Below are 19,268 nucleotides of genomic sequence, written 5' to 3'. Positions count from 1 at the left end.
AGAAGAAAACATCTTTCAAGTCCTCATTAGTTAATTATCATCACCACAGATGGTGCCCAGCTGTAAGCTCCTTTCTGCTCATCTTAATCCTACTGCAAGTGGCCACTCTGGGCAGAGGATCTCATTTGTTTTCCTCTCGGGAGAAGCAGTGGAATGCAGGAGCAGACAGTGGCAGGGAAAGCTGCCACAAGGGGAGAGATGTAAAGCTCTGGGAAGCAAGGTGGGGGCACATCCCCCTGTGTAGGCAGAAGAAGAACTCCACCTTTCATCTGCAGGGCTGAAAACCACAAACGAGGGAGATTCCTCTGCCTGGCTTTAGATCTTCTCTGTGAGCACTCAAGGAGGACCTGGCCTGGCATGGATTGTTGAGCTGAGCAAAGCTATGTACCTGGATTACTCTCGACGTGGTGAGTTGGAGCTAACACTCTCTGTCCCCCCATAAACCTGGCAAGTGATACAGGGAAAGAAGCAGAAGGGGAGGCACTGGAGGAATGGAAATCAGGCAGCAGCAGGAGGCCTGATCTTTGCCTTCTGTCAGCTGGTTTGGTGTCCTTTGTTGCTACATCTTTGTTTTGTAGAATGGTAGAATTCTTTGGGTTGGAAGTGGCCTTTAAAGGTCATCTAGTCCCACCTCCTTGCAGGGAGGAGGGACATCCTCAGCTTCATCAGGTTGCTCAGAACCTCATTCAACCTGAGCTGCAGTGATTCCAAAGATGGGGAACATATTGTAATGTTTCCAGGGATAGGGAATCTGCTGCAGTGTTTCCAGGGGTGGGGAATCTATTGCAGTGTTTCCAGGGATGGGACATCTGCTGCAATGTTCCCTGGGATGGGGAATCTGCTGCAATGTTTCCAGGGATGGGGAATCAGTTACAATGTTTCCAGGAGTGGGACATCTGCTGCAATGTTTCCAGGAATGGGGAATCTATTGCAGTGTTTCCAGGAGTGAGACATCTGCTGCAATGTTTCCAGGAATGGGGAATCTATTGCAATGTTTCCAGGGATGGGAAATCTGCTGCAATGTTTCCAGGGATGGGGAATCTATTGCAATGTTTCCAGGGATGGAGAATCAGTTGCAATGTTTCCAGGGATGGAGAATCAGTTACAATGTTTCCAGGGATGGGGAATCTTTTGCAATGTTTCCAGGAATGGGGAATCTATTGCAATGTTTCCAGGGATGGAGCATCTGCTGCAATGTTTCCAGGGATGGGGAATCTACTGCAATGTTTCCAGGAGTTGGGAGTCTATTGCAATGTTTCCAGGGATGGGACATCTTCTGCAATGTTTCCAGGGATGGGGCATCTGCTGCAATGTTTCCAGGGATGGGGCATCTGCTGCAATGTTTCCAGGGATGGGGAATCTATTGCAGTGTTTCCAGGGATGGGACATCTGCTGCAATGTTTCCAGGGATGGGGAATCAGTTACAATGTTTCCAGGGATGGGGAATCTATTGCAGTGTTTCCTGGGGTGGGGAATCTATTGCAGTGTTTCCAGGGATGAAGAATCAGTTACAATGTTTCCAGGGATGGGGAATCTATTGCAGTGTTTCCAGGGATGAGGAATCAGTTACAATGTTTCCAGGGATGGAGCATCTGCTGCAATGTTTCCAGGGATGGGGAATCTATTGCAGTGTTTTCAGGAGTGGGGAATCTATTGCAGTGTTTCCAGGGATGAGGAATCAGTTGCAATGTTTCCAGGGATGGAGCATCTGCTGCAATGTTTCCAGGAATGGGGAATCTACTGCAGTGTTTCCAGGAGTTGGGAGTCTATTGCAATGTTTCCAGGGATGGGGAATCTACTGCAGTGTTTCCAGGAGTTGGGAGTCTATTGCAATGTTTCCAGGGATGGGGAATCTACTGCAGTGTTTCCAGGAGTTGGGAGTCTATTGCAATGTTTCCAGGGATGGGGAATCTACTGCAGTGTTTCCAGGAGTTGGGAGTCTATTGCAATGTTTCCAGGGATGGGGAATCTACTGCAGTGTTTCCAGGAGTTGGGAGTCTATTGCAATGTTTCCAGGGATGGGGAATCTGCTGCAATGTTTCCAGGGGTGGGGAATCTATTGCAATGTTTCCAGGGATGGGGAATCTATTGTAATGTTTCCAGGGATGAGGAATCAGTTGCAATGTTTCCAGAGATGGGACATCTGCTACAGTGTTTCCAGGGATGGGACATCTGCTACAGTGTTTCCAGGGATGAGGAATCTATTGCAATGTTTCCAGGGGTGGGGAATCTATTGCAGTGTTTCCAGGGGTGGGGAATCTACCACATCTCTGGGCACCCTGTGACAGTGCTCCAGCATCATCCAGCATAAACAATTTCCTCTCTCCCTAGTTGGAATCTCACCTCCTTTAGTTCTAAATCATCACCCCTTTGTCCTCCTGCAACAGGCCCTTCGCAGAGGATTTCTCTCGTGTTTCTCATCTATGCCTTTTAAGTACTGAAAGCCACAATAAGATCTCCTCAGAGCCTTTCTTCAGGCTGAACAACTCCAGCTCTCTCAGCCTGCCCTCACAGTAGTGGTGATCATATTGGCAGCCTCTTCCTGACCAGTTCAAACAAGTCCTTGTTTTCAGGTGTTGAGGATCTGTGCTAGTTTGAGCCTAGCTGGGATATTTTGGTGAGAGGAATTAGGTGCTAGGCCATGAAAAGGAAACAGTGGTGATGTCTGCTTCACTCATAGGCTTGCTGAGATGGATAAGAACAAGAACATAAACATAGATAAGGGAGTTGCTCTCTGGGCTCTAGGGCTGCATGAACTTCTCTCTCTAACCTAACCTGCTGTCTGTGTGACTAATCCATCTGCTTCTTAACCCCCCCTGGCCGACCCTCCAAACTCTCCTTGAAGCATAAGGCAAAGTCTGGGGTAAGGTAGAAGGGTGGGGAGAAGGTGGAAGGGTGGTTGGGAGCCCCTCCTGGGGACTCAGGTTTCTGGCAGGGCTGCTGTGTTTCTGTATTACTTTTTAACTTGTCTATTTCTGTCTATCTGTGCATAGATTGTCACTATCTGCTTGTATCCTGTGCTAAGCTGTAAATACAAAGCTTCAGTCATTTTCCAGGTTCAGCTGTGTCTAGTCTGGGTGATTTTCCTAGATGTGTGGGGGGCAGGTATCACCCAAACCACCACAGGATCCCAGAGCTGGACACAGTACTGAATGTGGGATCTCACCAAGGCAGAGCAGAGGAGCAGGACATGCTGCTCCAGGTGGAGCCCAGGATATGTCTGGCTTCTAGACTCTGGGTGCACATCAGCTCATATCCAGCTTTTCACTCATCCATACCACCCAAGCCTTCTCTGCACTTTCTTACTAGGAGCCTACAACTACCTGAAGGGAGGTTGTAGCCAGGTGGGGGTTGGTCTCTTCTCCCAGGCAACCACCAATAGAACAGGGGGGTTCAGTCTCAAGCTGTGCCAGGGGAGGTCTAGGCTGGATGTTGGGAGGAAGTTGTTGGCAGAGAGAGTGATTGGCATTGGAATGGGCTGCCCAGGGAGGTGGTGGAGTGGCTGTGCCTGGAGGTGTTCAGTCAAAGCCTGGCTGGGGCACTCAGTGCCATGGTCTGGTTGATTGTTGAGGGCTGAGTGCTAGGTTGGACTGGCTGAGCTTGGAGGTCTCTTCCAACCTGCTTGAGTCTATGATTCTATGAGAGGGAGATGTAGTTGATGTTCACATGGGAGAAGTCAGTGCCCATGATACATAAGGGTTATACTTACGGGGCAAGGTTGCTGATGTGATCAAGGCATAGCTGGTGGCTGCATTTTGCTCTATTGAGCAATGCAGATGTTATCTCTGGAAGATTACCAAAGGCTGCTGTTGTGTTTTCCTGGGAAGCTTTGAAGCAGGCTCTGAATCCATCCATGCTGAGGCATTTCCCAAACACAGAGGTTTCCTTTTTGCCCAGACCTGGATTCCACTTTTCCTGATATAACTCACTGCAGCCACTTAAAGCTTGTGCTGCTATTTAGGGAGAGCAGGAGACTGAGTGGATCAAGCTCCTAAGAAGATAGAGGCTCCCGTGCACAGAAAGAAGACTCCTGGCCAGTTTAAGCTCTCTGCACAGGCAGGGAGCCAAGCTGGTCACAGGCTCGTTCCAACGCTGCTCCCTGTTGGGACAGATGGTGACTGTCACCACAGCCCCGGCTGGAATCTTGACCAGAAATGCAGCTTTGGTTTTCTCTGCAAGATCTGAATAGCCACAAGGCCTTTTCCCTCTTTGCTCTGCAGTTTGATTAGTATTATTATTTTTAAAAGTTTCTCCTTCCTCTCTTCCTCTCTTCCTCTCTTCCTCTCTTCCTCTCTTCCTCTCTTCCTCTCTTCCTCTCTTCCTCTCTTCCTCTCTTCCTCTCTTCCTCTCTTCCTCTCTTCCTCTCTTCCTCTCTTCCTCTCTTCCTCTCTTCCTCTCTTCCTCTCTTCCTCTCTTCCTCTCTTCCTCTCTTCCTCTCTTCCTCTCTTCCTCTCTTCCTCTCTTCCTCTCTTCCTCTCTTCCTCTCTTCCTCTCTTCCTCTCTTCCTCTCTTCCTCTCTTCCTCTCTTCCTCTCTTTCTTCTGTAAGTTTGCAGATGACACCAAGCTAGGAGCAGGTGTGGAGCTGTTGGAGGGCAGGAGAGCCCTGCAGAGGGACCTGGCCAGGCTGCATGGGTGGGCAGAGGCCAATGGGATGAGATTGAACAAGGCCAAGTGCAGGGTTCTGCACTTTGGCCACAACAACCCCAAGCAGCACTGCAGGCTGGGGGCAGAGTGGCTGAGAGCAGCCAGGTAGAGAGGGAGCTGGGGGTGCTGGGAGAGAGGAGCTGCAGAGGAGGCAGCAGTGCCCAGGTGGGCAGCAGAGCCAATGGCATCCTGGGCTGGCTCAGGAGCAGTGTGGGCAGCAGGACAAGGGAGGTTCTTGTGCCCCTGTGCTCAGCACTGCTCAGGCCACCCCTGGAGTGCTGTGTCCAGTTCTGGGCTCCTCAGTTTCAAAGAGATGTTGAGGTGCTGGAAGGTGTCCAGAGAAGGGCAATGAAGCTGGGGAGGGGCCTGGAGCACAGCCCTGTGAGAAGAGGCTGAGGGAGCTGGGGGTGTGCAGCCTGCAGCAGAGGAGGCTCAGGGCAGAGCTCATTGCTGCCTGCAGCTGCCTGCAGGGAGGCTGTAGCCAGGTGGGGTTGGTCTCTTCTGCCAGGCAAGCAGCAACAGAAGGGAACAGAGTGTCAAGTTGTGGCAGGGGAGGTCTAGGCTGGATGTTGTTAGGAAGTTGTTGTCAGAGAGAGTGATTGGCATTGGAATGGGCTGCCCAGGGAGGTGGTGGAGTCTCTGTGCCTGGAGGTGTTGAAGCCAAGCCTGGCTGGGGCACTTAGTGCCATAGTCTGGTTGATTGGCCAGGGCTGGCTGCTAGGTTGGCCTGGATGAGTTTGGAGGTCTCTTCCAACCTGCTTGATTCTGTGATCAGTTTGGAGGGACAAGCATGGGACTTCTTCTGCTCACAGGGTAAAATCTACTCTTAAAATCTACTCTTCCTTAAAAAAAGTAAACTACCTTCCCCCCACCCTAAGCCTAATTTTAACCTGTGAGAAGAGACTCCCACCACACCATTTGAAGATTATTTCAGTCCAAATGTTCTCTCTTGCCCATCTCTCAGTTTTATTCCATCATATCTGTTTATACCCTCTTGCTCTACCCTAAGCATTTCCTCTGCCTGGCTGGGCAGAATTAACACCTTCACGTTTTGACCAGAGAGAGGAAGAAAAACTCAGGAGAAAAATCAAGACTGAGATGAGGCTAGTGCCAAAAACTCCCAGAAAGGACTCACAGTGCCTGTGTTCATCAGCTTCCCCTCAGCCTATCTTATCTGCTGGCGTGCAGCACACGCTCCTGCCTCATTGTTTGCTTAGAGGTGCTGAGAGCTCTTAACAATGGAGATCCCTCTTCTTCCTTGGCTCTCAGCTGCCTCCTGCCTGCCAGCTCTTTTATTTCCCTTGGGCATTTGTTGGCCAAGCAATGTATACTTAGTGCTTTCAATGTTGTTCTTTTCCTCCCTCTTTCATCTAACCAACCCCTCAATCATTTTGCTCCTGTTCTGTAAAACATCTCAAAGCCATCAGCATCCTGCAGGCTTGTGGCTTTTCAGTGGTACCCTCCAGCAGGGCATGGAAGCTGAGTGGGTTGCCTTGCTATTATGTGTCTCTACTGATGCTCATAGAATCATAGAATCAAGCAAGTTGGAAGAGAGCTCCAAGCTCACCCACTCCAACCTAGCACCCAGCCCTGGCCAATCAACCAGACCATGGCACTATGTGCCCCAGCCAGGCTTGGCTTCAACACCTCCAGGCACAGAGACTCCACCACCTCCCTGGGCAGCCCATTCCAATGCCAATCACTCTCTCTGACAACAACTTCCTCCTAACATCCAGCCTAGACCTCCCCTGCCACAACTCAAGACTCTGTCCCCTTCTTCTGTTGCTGCTTGCCTGGCAGCAGAGCCCAAACCCACCTGGCTGCAGCCTCCCTGCAGGCAGCTGCAGGCAGCAGCGACATATGCCTGATCACAGTGAGGTGGTAGTGGGCAAGTCTCCTCATGACAGCAACCCTGGGCCTCTGCTTGGTGGTGGTGTGGGATGTCCCAACACATGCATTTACCATCAGCCACCTCAGCAGCAGCAGCAGCAGCCTTGGAGCGCTGCTGGAATCTAAGGGAGCCATAAATCTGTACAAATATCTGCTTGCTCAGCAGCCCTGATGCACCTCCCAGAACCACAGTGTGCCAGTTCTGCTTCTTGGACATGTTTTTTAGCTTTTCCAGCCTTGTACATTCTGTATAGTTGTGAGAGTGAGAAATGGATTCTATGGCTGCCTTGTGGAGACTTATGTAAAGGTACCAGTTAACCCCCAGCTGCTGTGCTGTGCTGGTTAGCACTGGGAGTGACATAAGAGCAGAGCCCAAGGTGAGGAGAAAGTTCTTCCCTGAGAGAGTCATTGGACACTGGAATGGGCTGCCCGGGGAGGTGGTGGAGTCGCCGTCCCTGGAGCTGTTCAAGGCAGGACTGGACGTGGCACTTGGTGCCATGGTCTGGCCTTGAGCTCTGTGATAAAGGGTTGGACTTGATGATCTGTGAGGTCTCTTCCAACCCTGATAATACTGTGATACAATGAGACTCTGGCTCATAATAAAATAGCCTGCAGAGTTGTAAGTTGAGGCAATGCCAAGCACAAATGCAGGCTGGGCAGTGGGTGGCTGAAGAGCAGCCCTCAGGAGAGGGACTTGGTGCTGCTGGTGGAGGAGAAGCTCAGCAGGAGCCAGCAGTGTGCACTTGCAGCCCAGAAAGCCAAGCAGAGCCTGGGCTGCAGCAGCATAAGTGTGGCCAGCAGGGCCAGGGAGGGGATTCTCCTCCTCTGCTCTGCTCTGCTGAGACCCCACCTGGAGTACTGCATCCAGTTCTGGAGCCCCTGGGACAAGAGGGATGTGGAGATGCTGGAGAGTGTCCAGAGCAGGGCCAGGAGGATGCTGTGAGGGCTGCAGCAGCTCTGCTGTGAGCACAGACTGAAAGAGTTGGAGCTGTGCAGTCTGGAGCAGAGGAGGCTCCCAGGTGACCTTCTTGTGGCCTGCCAGCATCTGAAGGGGGCTACAAAAAATCTGGGGAGGGACTTTTGAGGCTGTGAGGGAGTGGCAGGATTAGGGGGGAATGGAGCAAAGCTGGAGGTGGGGAGAGCGAGGCTGGAGGTGAGGAGGAAGTTGTTGGTGATGAGAGTGGTGAGAGGCTGGAATGGGTTGCCCAGGGAGGTGGTTGAGGCCCCATGGCTGGAGGTGTTTGAGGCCAGGCTGTGTGAGGCTGTGTGCAGCCTGCTCTAGGGTAGGGTGTCCCTGGGCATGGCAGGGGGGTTGGAACTGGCTGCTCCTTGTGATTCCTTCCAACCCTGATTCTGTGATTCTGTTCTACTATTCTAAGTCTAGAATATTTGATCTGCAGTCACTAGGAAGAAGCACATTTGCAATAACTCTTAGTACTGACAACAGGCATGAGAATAATGAGATACATCCCAAACCTGAGAGGCAATTCACAGCTGTTGGTTCACTAAACTACAAGTTTCTCTGCTACCTGAGGGAACTGCTGTGTCCAAGTTTCTCTGGAATTATCCCCTCCAGCCTGCTCTCAGGTTTCTTCAGCTCAGTGGCTTGGTTTCTTCATATTTGCATTCTTTCTGTATTAGCCTCCCAGGCTTAGTCACCTGGTGCCATCCCTATTTCTTGACTGCATAAGCCTGCCTTGTGTCACTGACATCTGTCCACGGTGTCTTGCAGGGAGGTAGTTCTGACTTGCCCTCCATGAACACCTCAGCAAGCCCACAAGCACGTTTGGCAGATGCCTTTGCCCTGAAAGTTCAGGCAAAGTGAACACTGAAGTGGGAAAAATGTGGCACTTGGCCCATCCACAGGGAAAAAAAAACCCAGCAGAAATGATCCCAGGTAAAATTTGCAGTACTTTTCCAGACCTCTTCCCTTCTTGCTGGGGATTCATTTACCCATTTCAACAAGCAGTCACTTTAAGCTTCCTCAAAGGCATGCAAAGCCTCTTAATACATAATCTTACTGTTTCTTATCACATCTGCTTTTGAGCAAGAGACAGGACAAATGGGATGGCATTCACACCTGAATCCAGGTCAGGATCAGATGTAGGCTGGGAAATGGTGGTAATGAAGAGCTGAGTGATGGCTGCAGAGCTGTGTAAGCTCCACAGTAACTCCTACATGGTGTAGAAGATCTGTGCTTTTAGGATGGGTATGAGACCAGGGAAGGGAGGTACACAGCAGCAAGAACTGCATCCCTCCCTACTCACAGGCTCACAGGATGTCAGGGGCTGGAAGGGACCCAAGTAGATCATCAAGCCCAACCCTCTGCCAGAGCAGGACCACACAATCTAGCTCAGGTCACACAGGAACACATCCAGACAGGCCTTGAAAGGCTCCAGAGACAGAGACTCCACCACCTCCCTGGGCAGCCCATTCCAATGCCAGTCACTCTCTCTGGCAACAACTTCCTAACAACATCCAGCCTAGACCTGCCCTGCCACAACTTGTGACTGTGTCCCCCTGTTGTGTTGCTGCCTGTTTGGCAGCAGAGCCCAACCCCACCTGGCTACAGCCTCCCTTCAGGCAGCTGCAGACAGCAATGAGCTCTGCCCTGAGCCTCCTCTGCTGCAGGCTGCACACCCCCAGCTCCCTCAGCCTCTCCTCACAGGGCTGTGCTCCAGGCCCCTCCCCAGCCTTGCTGCCCTTCTCCAAACACCTTCCAGCACCTCAACATCTCTCTGCAATGGAGGAGCCCAGAACTGGACACAGCACTCAAGTTGTAGCCTGAGCAGTGCTGAGCACAGGGGCAGAAGAACCTCCCTTGTCCTGCTGCCCACACTGCTCCTGAGCCAGCCCAGGATGCCATTGGCTCTGCTGCCCACCTGGGCACTGCTGCCTCATCTTCAGCTCCTCTCTGCCAGCACCCCCAGCTCCCTCTCTGCCTGGCTGCTCTCAGCCACTCTAATGAGATCTGAGGTGTAAAACTAGTTGAATGTATTCTTGTAAGCCTCTGGCCTTCCAATACAAGCCCTTTATGGTTCTGGTCTCTCTGACAGTATTTGCTTTCTACAAAAGAAGGTCTTTTGTGCTGTGGGTCATATTGGTACACTAGGAAAGTGTACATCTTCAGCCCACTACCTACCAGCACCCCCAGGTCCCTTTCTTCCTGAGCTTCTTTTCCAGCCAGTAGAAAGAAACAATAGGTTGAAGATAAAGTTCATCTGGGCCATCCAGTTCAGGATGAGATGAACACATCCTAAAAGACACTGAATCTTTCTGGTGACTCAGAAGGAAGGGCAGAGTGATTGTCTGCAGTAGAGGCATTACAGACATCCACGTGAAGGCACAAGTATCCTGTTCCTCTAGGATGTGTTTGTCCCATGGTGCCCAGGTGTTGGCTGATCCTTGTCCCCGCTCCATGGTTGCATGTGATCTCTCTGACCCTGGTTTGGATTGAGCAGTTGTGGAGATCTCTGACTGTACTACCCCACCACAACACTTTGTTCTTCCAGAAAGGGCCCAACACATCTGGGAAAGAGTGTCTGTGTAGGAAACACTCACCATTGTCATGCAGCTGGGGAAAGGAGCAGGTGTTCAGCAAGCAGTAATCCCAAGACATCCCTTGAGCTCCAGTGAGTCCTTCTGGCCCATCTGAGCTGAGAATCTGGCACTGAGACTCAATGCATGGGGAAAGGAGAGGACAGCTCATTGTGTTAAAGAGCAAGCAAACAAAAATCACAGAAATCACCCAATTTAGACTTTGGCCAGGGTACCAGCATTAGCAACCCTACCCTTGATGAGAGGTCAAAGTTCTGCTGACACGAAGCAAAATCAAGGAGAAGGAAAACTGGAAGGATGTAAATCTTGGGGGCAGAGCAAAAGCAGCGGAAAGAGCAGAGCAGGAGCATTAATAAATGAAAAAGGAGGGCAATGGGTCAGAGCTGGTTGGGTTACTCAACACCTATACAAAGGAACCTCTCTACTAAAGAAGAAAACTATAGGAGAGCAGTTTGGACAGGGGCTTAAGTGAGGAAGGAAGTGGCTATAAAATATATATATATATATATATAATTCATAAAGAACAAGGAGTGGAATCCTTGTAAAAATTGGAAAGTGCAGAGATCAGCTTTGCTGCCTGTGCTGGCATGTTGGAGAGCAGAGAGGGAACTCCCAACAGCAACTGGGACTGACTGGAAGGACTAAGAGAGAGAGGGCTGGGAGAGAGTATCTTTGATTTACTCTTTTCATAGAAGCAATAAGTCATAGAATCAAGCAGGCTGGAAGAGACCTAGCACAGGGGTCCTACACTTGGGCAACATCAATGTCATGCAACACTCGTGGCCCAGGGAACCATAGAATCAAACAGGTTGGAAGAGACCTCCAAGATCATCCAGTCCAACCTAGCACCCAGCCCTGGCCAAGCAACCAGACCATGGCACTAAGTGCCCCAGCCAGGCTTGGCTTCAACACCTCCAGCCACAGAGACTCCACCACCTCCCTGGGCAGCTTGAAAGTCTCCAGAGAAGGAGATTCCACAACCTCTCTGAGGAGCCTGTTCCAATGCTCTGTGACCCTTAGAGTAAAGAAGTTCTTCCTCATGCTGAAGCAGAACCTCCTGCGCTGTAGTATACATCTGTGAAGGGGAATGAAGAAAGAGGCTGAGCAAAGCTGATTAAGTAAATATCCAGGAAAGCAAACCAGCTGGCTAGACCAAGCAGCTGAAGAGCAAAGAGTATATACAAAAGCCAAGACCTGAGGCAAGGCATGCCTAAAAAGTTACACCCAACAACTGAAAGATGAACCAGGAAAGTCACCATGAGGTATCTGTTTACATCTGGATTGGGACCTGGCAGATAAAAGCTGTATCTAACTAGAAGAAACTCATCTCATTGTAAGTTTCAGCAACTGCAGGTGCTTGAAGTTTGGTGTTTCCCCCCACGCCCCCACCCAGTTTCCACTTCCACTCCAGACCTTCTTCCTCAGGGCAGTACCCAGCTTTGCAAACATGGAGCACTTCACTGCACACACCTCGTGGGCTCAGTGTGGGGCTGTCCACACATGCAAAAGACTTGCTTGCATCTTAATGTTCTCATCTGTCATAGAGTCATAAAATCAGTCAGGGTTGGAAGGGAGCACAAGGATCAGCCAGTTCCTACCCCCCTGCCATGCCCAGGGACACCCTACCCTAGAGCAGGCTGCACACAGCCTAGTGCCATAGTCTGGTTGACTGGCCAGGGCTGGGTGCTAGGTTGGACTGGATGAGCTTGGAGGTCTCTTCCAACCTGGCTGATTCTATGATTCTATGATGTGTTCCTCTGTGATCTGTGCTAGGCTGTGTGGTCCTGCTCTGGCAGGGGAGTTGAACTCGATGGTCTCTCCCTTCCAACCCCTGACATCCTGTGATCCTGTAGCAGGCAGAGGAGGAATCAAAGCTTTTCTTGCCAAGGGGAGTGTGTGCCATTAAGATAACTGTATCTCAATTGCTTGTCTATAAAGCTTCCTCTGTGCCTGAGCTTTTATATCCCCCTTGGACGTGGAAACAACCCTCGAATGAGAGATGGAAGGCAGAGGAGCTACCTTGTGTGGCTGTGATCACATAACCAAGGGAGGTGCATACCAGACAGTCTTCAGGAGAAGACAAATGGGCTGCTAACAGCTTGCTGAAACGATGCTTACTCCTTACAATTCCTGTATCTTCTTCTGATCTTGTTCCTTCCATGCAAACTGTTCTAGGTTTGGATTTGGCAACTTGCTCCAGTGTTGCCAGGCTGCCTCCTTCATCTGACATGATAAACAGCATATCTGTTCATGAGTTTCCTGGCCCAAACAGACAGATAAGCTTGGGCATCAACTGCAAGCCTAACTTAAATGGAGTTTAAAAGTCATCTCTCCAAGTATTGCCAGAAATGTGAGACAGGTGCACTGCAGGTTGCTTGGTTTCACTGCAGAGTGCAAACCTGGACACAGCATCCTTATGTGCTCTCCAAAGAGCCAAGCAGAAGGCAGTTGTGACTTTCCTTGGCCTGCTTAAGACACTTCTGCCCATACTTTGCCATGAGGGCTCATTGAGCCAAGAGAGCCAATGGCATCCTGGGCTGGCTCAGGAGCAGTGTGGGCAGCAGGACAAGGGAGGTTCTTGTGCCCCTGTGCTCAGCACTGCTCAGGCCACTTCTGGAGTGCTGTGTCCAGTTCTGGGCCACTCAATTCAAGAGAGATGTTGAGATGCTGGAAGGTGTTTGGAGAAGGGCAGCAAGGCTGGGGAGGGGCCTGGAGCACAGCCCTGTGAGGAGAGGCTGAGGGAGCTGGGGGTGTGCAGCCTGCAGAAGAGGAGGCTCAGGGCAGAGCTCATTGCTGTCTGCAGCTGCCTGAAGGGAGGCTGTAACCAGGTGGGGTTGGGCTCTGCTGCCAGGCAAGCAGCAACAGAAGAAGGGGACAGAGTGTCAAGTTGTGTCAGGGGAGGTCTAGTCTGGATGTTGTTAGGAAGTTGTTGTCAGAGAGAGTGATTGGCATTGGAATGGGCTGCCCAGGGAGGTGGTGGAGTCTCTGTGGCTGGAGGTGTTGAAGCCAAGCCTGGCTGGGGCACTTAGTGCCATGGTCTGGTTGCCTGGCCAGGGCTGACTGCTAGGTTGGACTGGATGAGCTTGGAGCTCTCTTCCAACCTGCCTGATTCTATGATTGTTGACTGCTGTTCAAATTCTTGTCTGCTGGAACCCCCACAGCCATTTCTGCCAAGCTGGAAGTGGCCTGAGCTGGTGGTGCTGCATGGGGCTTTACTGTTCCTCACTCATGGCTGCTGTTTTCTTCTCCTTGGGGTCACATCAGCTCATTTATCCAGATTTTCAATGTCTTTCCCACAGCAGTCCTGCCATCCTTTAGACCAGGTGTTCTCAGCAGTATGATGTCAAGAAAATACTTGCTGAGGGTGTTCTGTCAACAGCCAGGTCACTAACAAGGATTTCTGAGCATCTCAAGTGCTGCCCTGTCACTGCCATTTCAGTCCTAGAGCTCACCAAAAAGCAACTTGCCTGTTACACTGGGTTTTGAGCAAAAAAACAGCTGTATCAGTGACACAGACACAAACAGAAGCTTGGGTAAAGGTTGTAGTTCAAGAGTAGACTTGAAAGAAGCCTACACTGTCACAGAATCACCAAAGGGTAGGGGTTGCAAGAGACCTCTTGGGACATCTAATCCAATTCTCCTGCTAAAGCAAGGTCACTCAGAGCAGGCTGCCCAGGATCTTGTCCAAGTGGGTTTGGAATCTCTCCAGAGAAGAAGACTCCACAACCTCTCTGAGCAGCCTGTTCCAGTGCTCTTTTACCCTCAAAGGAAAGAAGTTTTGCCTTCTGTTTTGATGGAACTCCCTGTGTTCCAGTTTGATTCCATTCCTGTATCAGCCAAGCCTCCCAGATTGGTGTCATCAGCAAACCTGCAGAGCAGACTCTGTCTGTCTGTCAATGTCATTGATGATGATGTTGAACAGGGCTGGACCCAGCCCTGAACCCTGCTTGGTTTTTATTGGGATGGGAGGTGTCTGTTCTTTGCAAAAGGGATGTGAAAGAGCAAGTAGGAAGACTCTGTAAATGAATGATGTGGATTTATCACTGCAAGTTGCTTGTCTGTCCTCAATTCATGCCCAAATCTCAGCAATCCAGCTGCTGAGCACTCATCTGAGCCTCTGTCATTGGCCATTTGAAAGCATTTGGGTTAGGACTCTCCAGACCTTCCTGTTAAGATAATATTTCACTGAAACAAATTGTTAAGACTCTCAACCATCTACATCCTGAGTGAGAGACTCTCAACTAGCTGAGAAGCAGCATCCACAGAAACCCTGAGGAGCTACCAGCATCTTCACTCTGGCTCCACTGATTTCCCTGGAGCTATGATAAATCTGATCCCAAAGCACTGCTGATGAGTGGGAGGGCTGATGAATGAGGCTCTTCAGGAAGGGTTTCCAGATGTCTGCAGACCTTTATTCAAGAGGCAAACATCTCTGCCTTCTCATTGCTGTTGGGCTGATCTGAGGGGAGTGTCACTGAGTCAGATTTATGCCCATGTTACATAGGCACAAGCGGGAGAAAGATTGGACCGACTGCATCTAAAGCCCCAGTGGATTTGAGAGCCTTCTCCAGCAGCTTAGGTAGCTTTTCTTTCTATCCTTAGCAACACAGCCCTGATTAACCCACCCCCCCCAGGCTGTGCTCAGTCATTTTGAGGACAGTTTGATTGACAGCAAGTCACCTGCTAAGGTTTTTCCCTAGGTTGCCCAGTGCATTAGACCCTGAAGGTGGATGCTTGGATAGTTTGGATGGTTACTTTCTTGATTTGCTTTTTAAGCTGTGGGATATTCTGTCAGACAGAAGTCATCCTGAGCAAGAGGCATGAAGTGGTTCAGTGTAAGTACAAAAACTATGCATTGAGACTCCTCTCTCATCTAGCTGTAAAAGAGGTGAGTTTGGGCAAGATAGCCTTGCTAGGTAGAGACCCTGAGACAGTAGAAACCTCTTCCCACAGGGAGGAACCTTGATACAGTAGAATCCTCTTCCCGTTCTGAAACTCCAAATGGACAACACAAACCTTCCCCCTGTGGGCACTGGTTACATTTCATGGTAGTTTTTTGTAGGTGCCTCTTTCTCTCTCTTTCTTTCTTTACTCTCTTTCTTTCTCTCTCTCTTTCTCTCTTTCTTTTCTCTCTTTCTCTCTTTATCCCTCCCTTTCTTTCTGCCTTTCTTTCTGCCTTTCTTTCTGCCTTTCTTTCTGCCTCTCTCTCTTTCTCTCTTTCTCTCTCTTTCTCCTTCTCTCTTTCTCCTTCTCTCTTTCTCTTTCTCTCTTTCTCTTTCTCTCTTTCTCTTTCTCTCTCTCTCTTTCTCTCTCTCTCTTTCTCTCTCTCTCTTTCTCTCTCTCTCTTTCTCTCTCTCTTTCTCTCTCTCTCTTTCTCTCTCTCTCTCTTTCTCTTTCCTCTCTTTCTCCCTCTCTTTCTCCCTCTCTTTCTCCCTCTCCTTCTCCCTCTCCTTCTCCCTCTCCTTCCTTCCTTCCTTCCTTCCTTCCTTCCTTCCTTCCTTCCTTCCTTCCTTCCTTCCTTCCTTCCTTCCTTCCTTCCTTCCTTCCTTCCTTCCTTCCTTCCTTCCTTCCTTCCTTCCTTCCTCTCTTCCTTCCTTCCTCTCTTCCTTCCTTCCTCTCTTCCTTCCTCTCTTCCTTCCTTCCTCTCTTCCTTCCTCTCTTCCTTCCTCTCTTCCTTCCTCTCTTCCTTCCTCTCTTCCTTCCTCTCTTCCTTCCTCTCTTCCTTCCTCTCTTCCTTCCTCTCTTCCTTCCTCTCTTCCTTCCTCTCTTCCTTCCTCTCTTCCTTCCTCTCTTCCTTCCTCTCTTCCTTCCTCTCTTTCTTTCTTTCTTTCTTTCTTTCTTTCTTTCTTTCTTTCTTTCTTTCTTTCTTTCTTTCTTTCTTTCTTTCTTTCTTTCTTTCTTTCTTTCTTTCTTTCTTTCTTCCTTCCTTCCTTCCTTCCTTCCTTCCTTCCTTCCTTCCTTCCTTCCTTCCTTCCTTCCTTCCTTCCTTCCTTCCTTCCTTTCTTTCTTTCTTTCTCATACTGCTTCACAAGAGCAGATCTGGCTTGTATGAGTAGCCAACTCTATCACCTAAAACCGAAGGGACAATGTTGCCTTGCATCTGTCATCCCTCAGGAGCCTTGTGAAATTACTCCCTGATGAAAAGGACTCCTGACAAAGTCTGTTGTGGTTTGTCTCTCATTTTAATTTGTTTCTCCTTGTTTCAGTACTTGGGAAAGAGAAAAAGTAGAATAAATCCTTAGAGAGCAGAATGATTGCTGGGAGCACTGCCAGCATGCTGTGGACCACCATTGGTCCAGGGACTACCATCTGGACAATAGGTTTGCTTGGAAATTATGCTGCCAGTGTCTGAAAGCTCTAAGGTGGGACTCATAGGGGGCAAAATGTTAAAGCTACCTTCCTGAAAGCTGTTGAAAATGAAAGAAATGAGATTTGAATCTAATTTTTGTATTCCTGGAAGATAGGAGTGATGGATTGACCTTTAACTGGGCACTCAAAAAGTGAATAATTGCTTGGTGAAATAAATACCTGGAAAGAAAAAAATCATAGTTAACTTTTTGTCAGTGTGTATGGAGATATATATATTTAAAAGGCAGAAAGTTGTCTAAATAATCATCTTTCAAATGGTGCCTAATGTCTTTGCTCATATAGCTGAGGTGAAACTTCCATTTACTTCAAGGGTGAAGCATAGAATCATAGGATCAAGCAGGCTGGAAGAGACCTCCAAGCTCAGCCAGTCCAACCTAGCACCCAGCCCTAGCCAGTCAACCAGACCATGGCACTAAGTGCTCCAGCCAGGCTTGGCTTCAACACCTCCAGGGATGGTGACTCCACCACCTCCCTGGGCAGCCCATTCCAATGCCAATCACTCTCTCTGACAACAACTTCCTCCTGACATCCAGCCTAGACCACTCTTGGCAAAATCTGAGTCTGTATCTGAAGCTGTTCAGCATGAGAGTGGTGAGAGGCTGGACTGGGTTGCCCAGGGAGGTGGTGGAGTCACCATGGCTGGAGATGTTTCAGGCCAGGCTGTGTGAGGCTGTGTGCAGCCTGCTCTAGGGTAGAGTGTCCCTGGGCATGGCAAGGGGGTTGGAACTGGCTGCTCCTTGTGGTGCCTTCCAACCCTGACTGATTCTGTGATCCTCTGATTTCAACTGAAATTATTAAGGATTCTGCTTGAGGTTTCTTCCTGTTTCTTGCCTGCATAACTGCTTTGTCTTTTCATCTAGACCTCACCTTAGGACACTGTGGCAGGACTGTGTAGCTGTTCTGAAAACAGCCTGCTCTGCCCCTTGGTACCCTGAGGACTGTTTGTCATCCACAGTGTGCCATCACTACACGAACAGATCCAATTTGCTTTGGATTCTGTTGTGTTCCCCCAAAGGGTTATTTGAGAATCTCAGTGCTCTGCTTGGAAAAATACAACTGAAATAATCACTGGTTCTGACAGCCTGAGAGAAAAAAACCTCAAAAGTACAAGCAAGGAAGACCCAAAACTCAAAAGGGCAACAATACACAAACATCAGCTTCTGTGGGTTTTGCTTGGGGTCTGACTCATGAGTTTTGGCCTTGAGAGTGACTAACACTGGTTGCATTCTCATTGGCATCTGCAGGGCAAAGATGGCTCAACTCTGAGGAGCAGGGTTATGGGTATTATTCTTGCTGTGTTTCCTCCTACCTACCTGAGCCAGGGAGTTGATAACTCCATGTTGGTATAGAATCATAGAATGGTTTAGGTTGGAAGGGACCTCAAGGATCATCCAGTTCCAACCCCTCACCATAGGCAGGGACACCTCCCATTAGAACAGGTCATTCAAGACCTCATCCAACCTGGCCTTAAACACCTTCAGGGAGGGAGCAGCCACAACCTCTTTGGGCAACCTGTGCCAGTGTCTCACCACCCTCACTGGAAAGAACTTCCTAACATCCAGTTTCAATCTCCCCTCTGCCAGTTTAAACCCATTACTCTTTGTCCTGTCATTACAAGACCTTGCCAATAGTCCCTCTCCAACCCTCCTGTAGGTCCCCTTCAGATACTGGAAGGACACTATAAGGTCTCCTCAAAGCCTTCTCTTCTTCAGGCTGCAGAGCCCCAACTCTGTCATCCTGTCCTCATTACAGAGCTGCTGCAGCCCTCTGAGCATCTTTGTGGCCCTCCTCTGGACTCACCCTAACAGTTCCATGTCCTTCTTGTGATGGGGGCTGCAGAACTGCTCTTGAACAAGAAGAGATGCCTCAAAGTGTGCTTAAAGAAGTACTTTTTTTTGTCTTCTATGCATTCATTTACATCTGATCTAGTTACACATGTCCCTGCTTACTGCAAGGAGATGGGACCAGATGATTTTTAAAGGTCCCTTCTAAACCATTCTATGGTTCTGTGGTCAAACTGTTGTGAGGAAAGCAAACTTTGCTTGTGTGCCAGTCAGGCACCGATTCGTGGGGTCTGGTCTCTTCTGCCAGACAACCAGCAACAGAACAAGGGCACACAATTCAAGAGAGATGTTGAGATACTGGAAGGTGTCCAGAGAAGGAAAATGAAGTTGGTGAGGAGCCTGGAGCACAGCCCTGTGAGACGAGGCTGAGGGAGCTGGGGGTGTGCAGCCTGCAGCAGAGGAGGCTCAGGGCAGAGCTCATTGCTGTCTGCAACTATCTGACGGGAGGCTGTAGCCAGGTGAGGTTGGGCTCTTCTCTCAGACAAGCAGCAACAGAAGAAGGAGACACAGTCTCAAGCTGTGCCAGGGCAGGTCTAGGCTAGATGTTAGGGGGAAGTTCCTGGCAGAGAGAGTGATTGGCATTGGAATGGGCTGCCCAGGGAGGTGGTGGAGTCTCTGTGCCTGGAGGTGTTGAAGCCAAGCCTGGCTGGGGCACTTAGTGCCATGGTCTGGTTGGTTGGCCAGGGCTGGGTGCTAGGTTGGACTGGATGATCTTGGAGGTCTCTTCCAACTTGCTTGATCCTATGTTTCTATGACATGTAATGAAACCATGCAGTTAACTGGACACTTGTTAGAGGCATTATATATCAATGTGAATATTCAATACATAGTTGGGTGTTTGCTGCCAGTCTTCCACTGCAGTGATGCAGTTTCTCTACCTATAGATCCTAACCCACAAAGAATAGACCAGAATAAATATAACACTGAGAAGAAAGTAACATGAAAGTAACTCTTTCAACCTG

At 49.6% G+C, this 19,268-nt stretch overlaps 2 protein-coding genes across 2 annotated transcripts in view; one reads left to right on the top strand and one right to left on the bottom strand.

The window, feature by feature from the left end:
- The window catches only part of MSRA (methionine sulfoxide reductase A), a 471,584-nt gene that overhangs the window by 24,756 nt on the left and 427,560 nt on the right, over nucleotides 1–19,268 (bottom strand). The window lies entirely within an intron of this gene.
- RP1L1 (RP1 like 1) overlaps nucleotides 1–19,268 on the top strand; it is a 50,121-nt gene that overhangs the window by 2,286 nt on the left and 28,567 nt on the right. Inside the window, exon 2 of the mRNA XM_064146734.1 lies at nucleotides 276–407. The gene's annotated coding sequence lies outside the window, so the exon portion shown is untranslated. The remainder of the gene's footprint in view (nucleotides 1–275; nucleotides 408–19,268) is intronic.

This window comes from Pogoniulus pusillus, chromosome 7, assembly GCF_015220805.1.
Source record: "Pogoniulus pusillus isolate bPogPus1 chromosome 7, bPogPus1.pri, whole genome shotgun sequence".
NCBI classification, from domain to species: domain Eukaryota; kingdom Metazoa; phylum Chordata; class Aves; order Piciformes; family Lybiidae; genus Pogoniulus; species Pogoniulus pusillus.
Note: the sequence above shows the minus strand (reverse complement) of the source record. Positions and strands in the feature narration are given on the sequence as shown.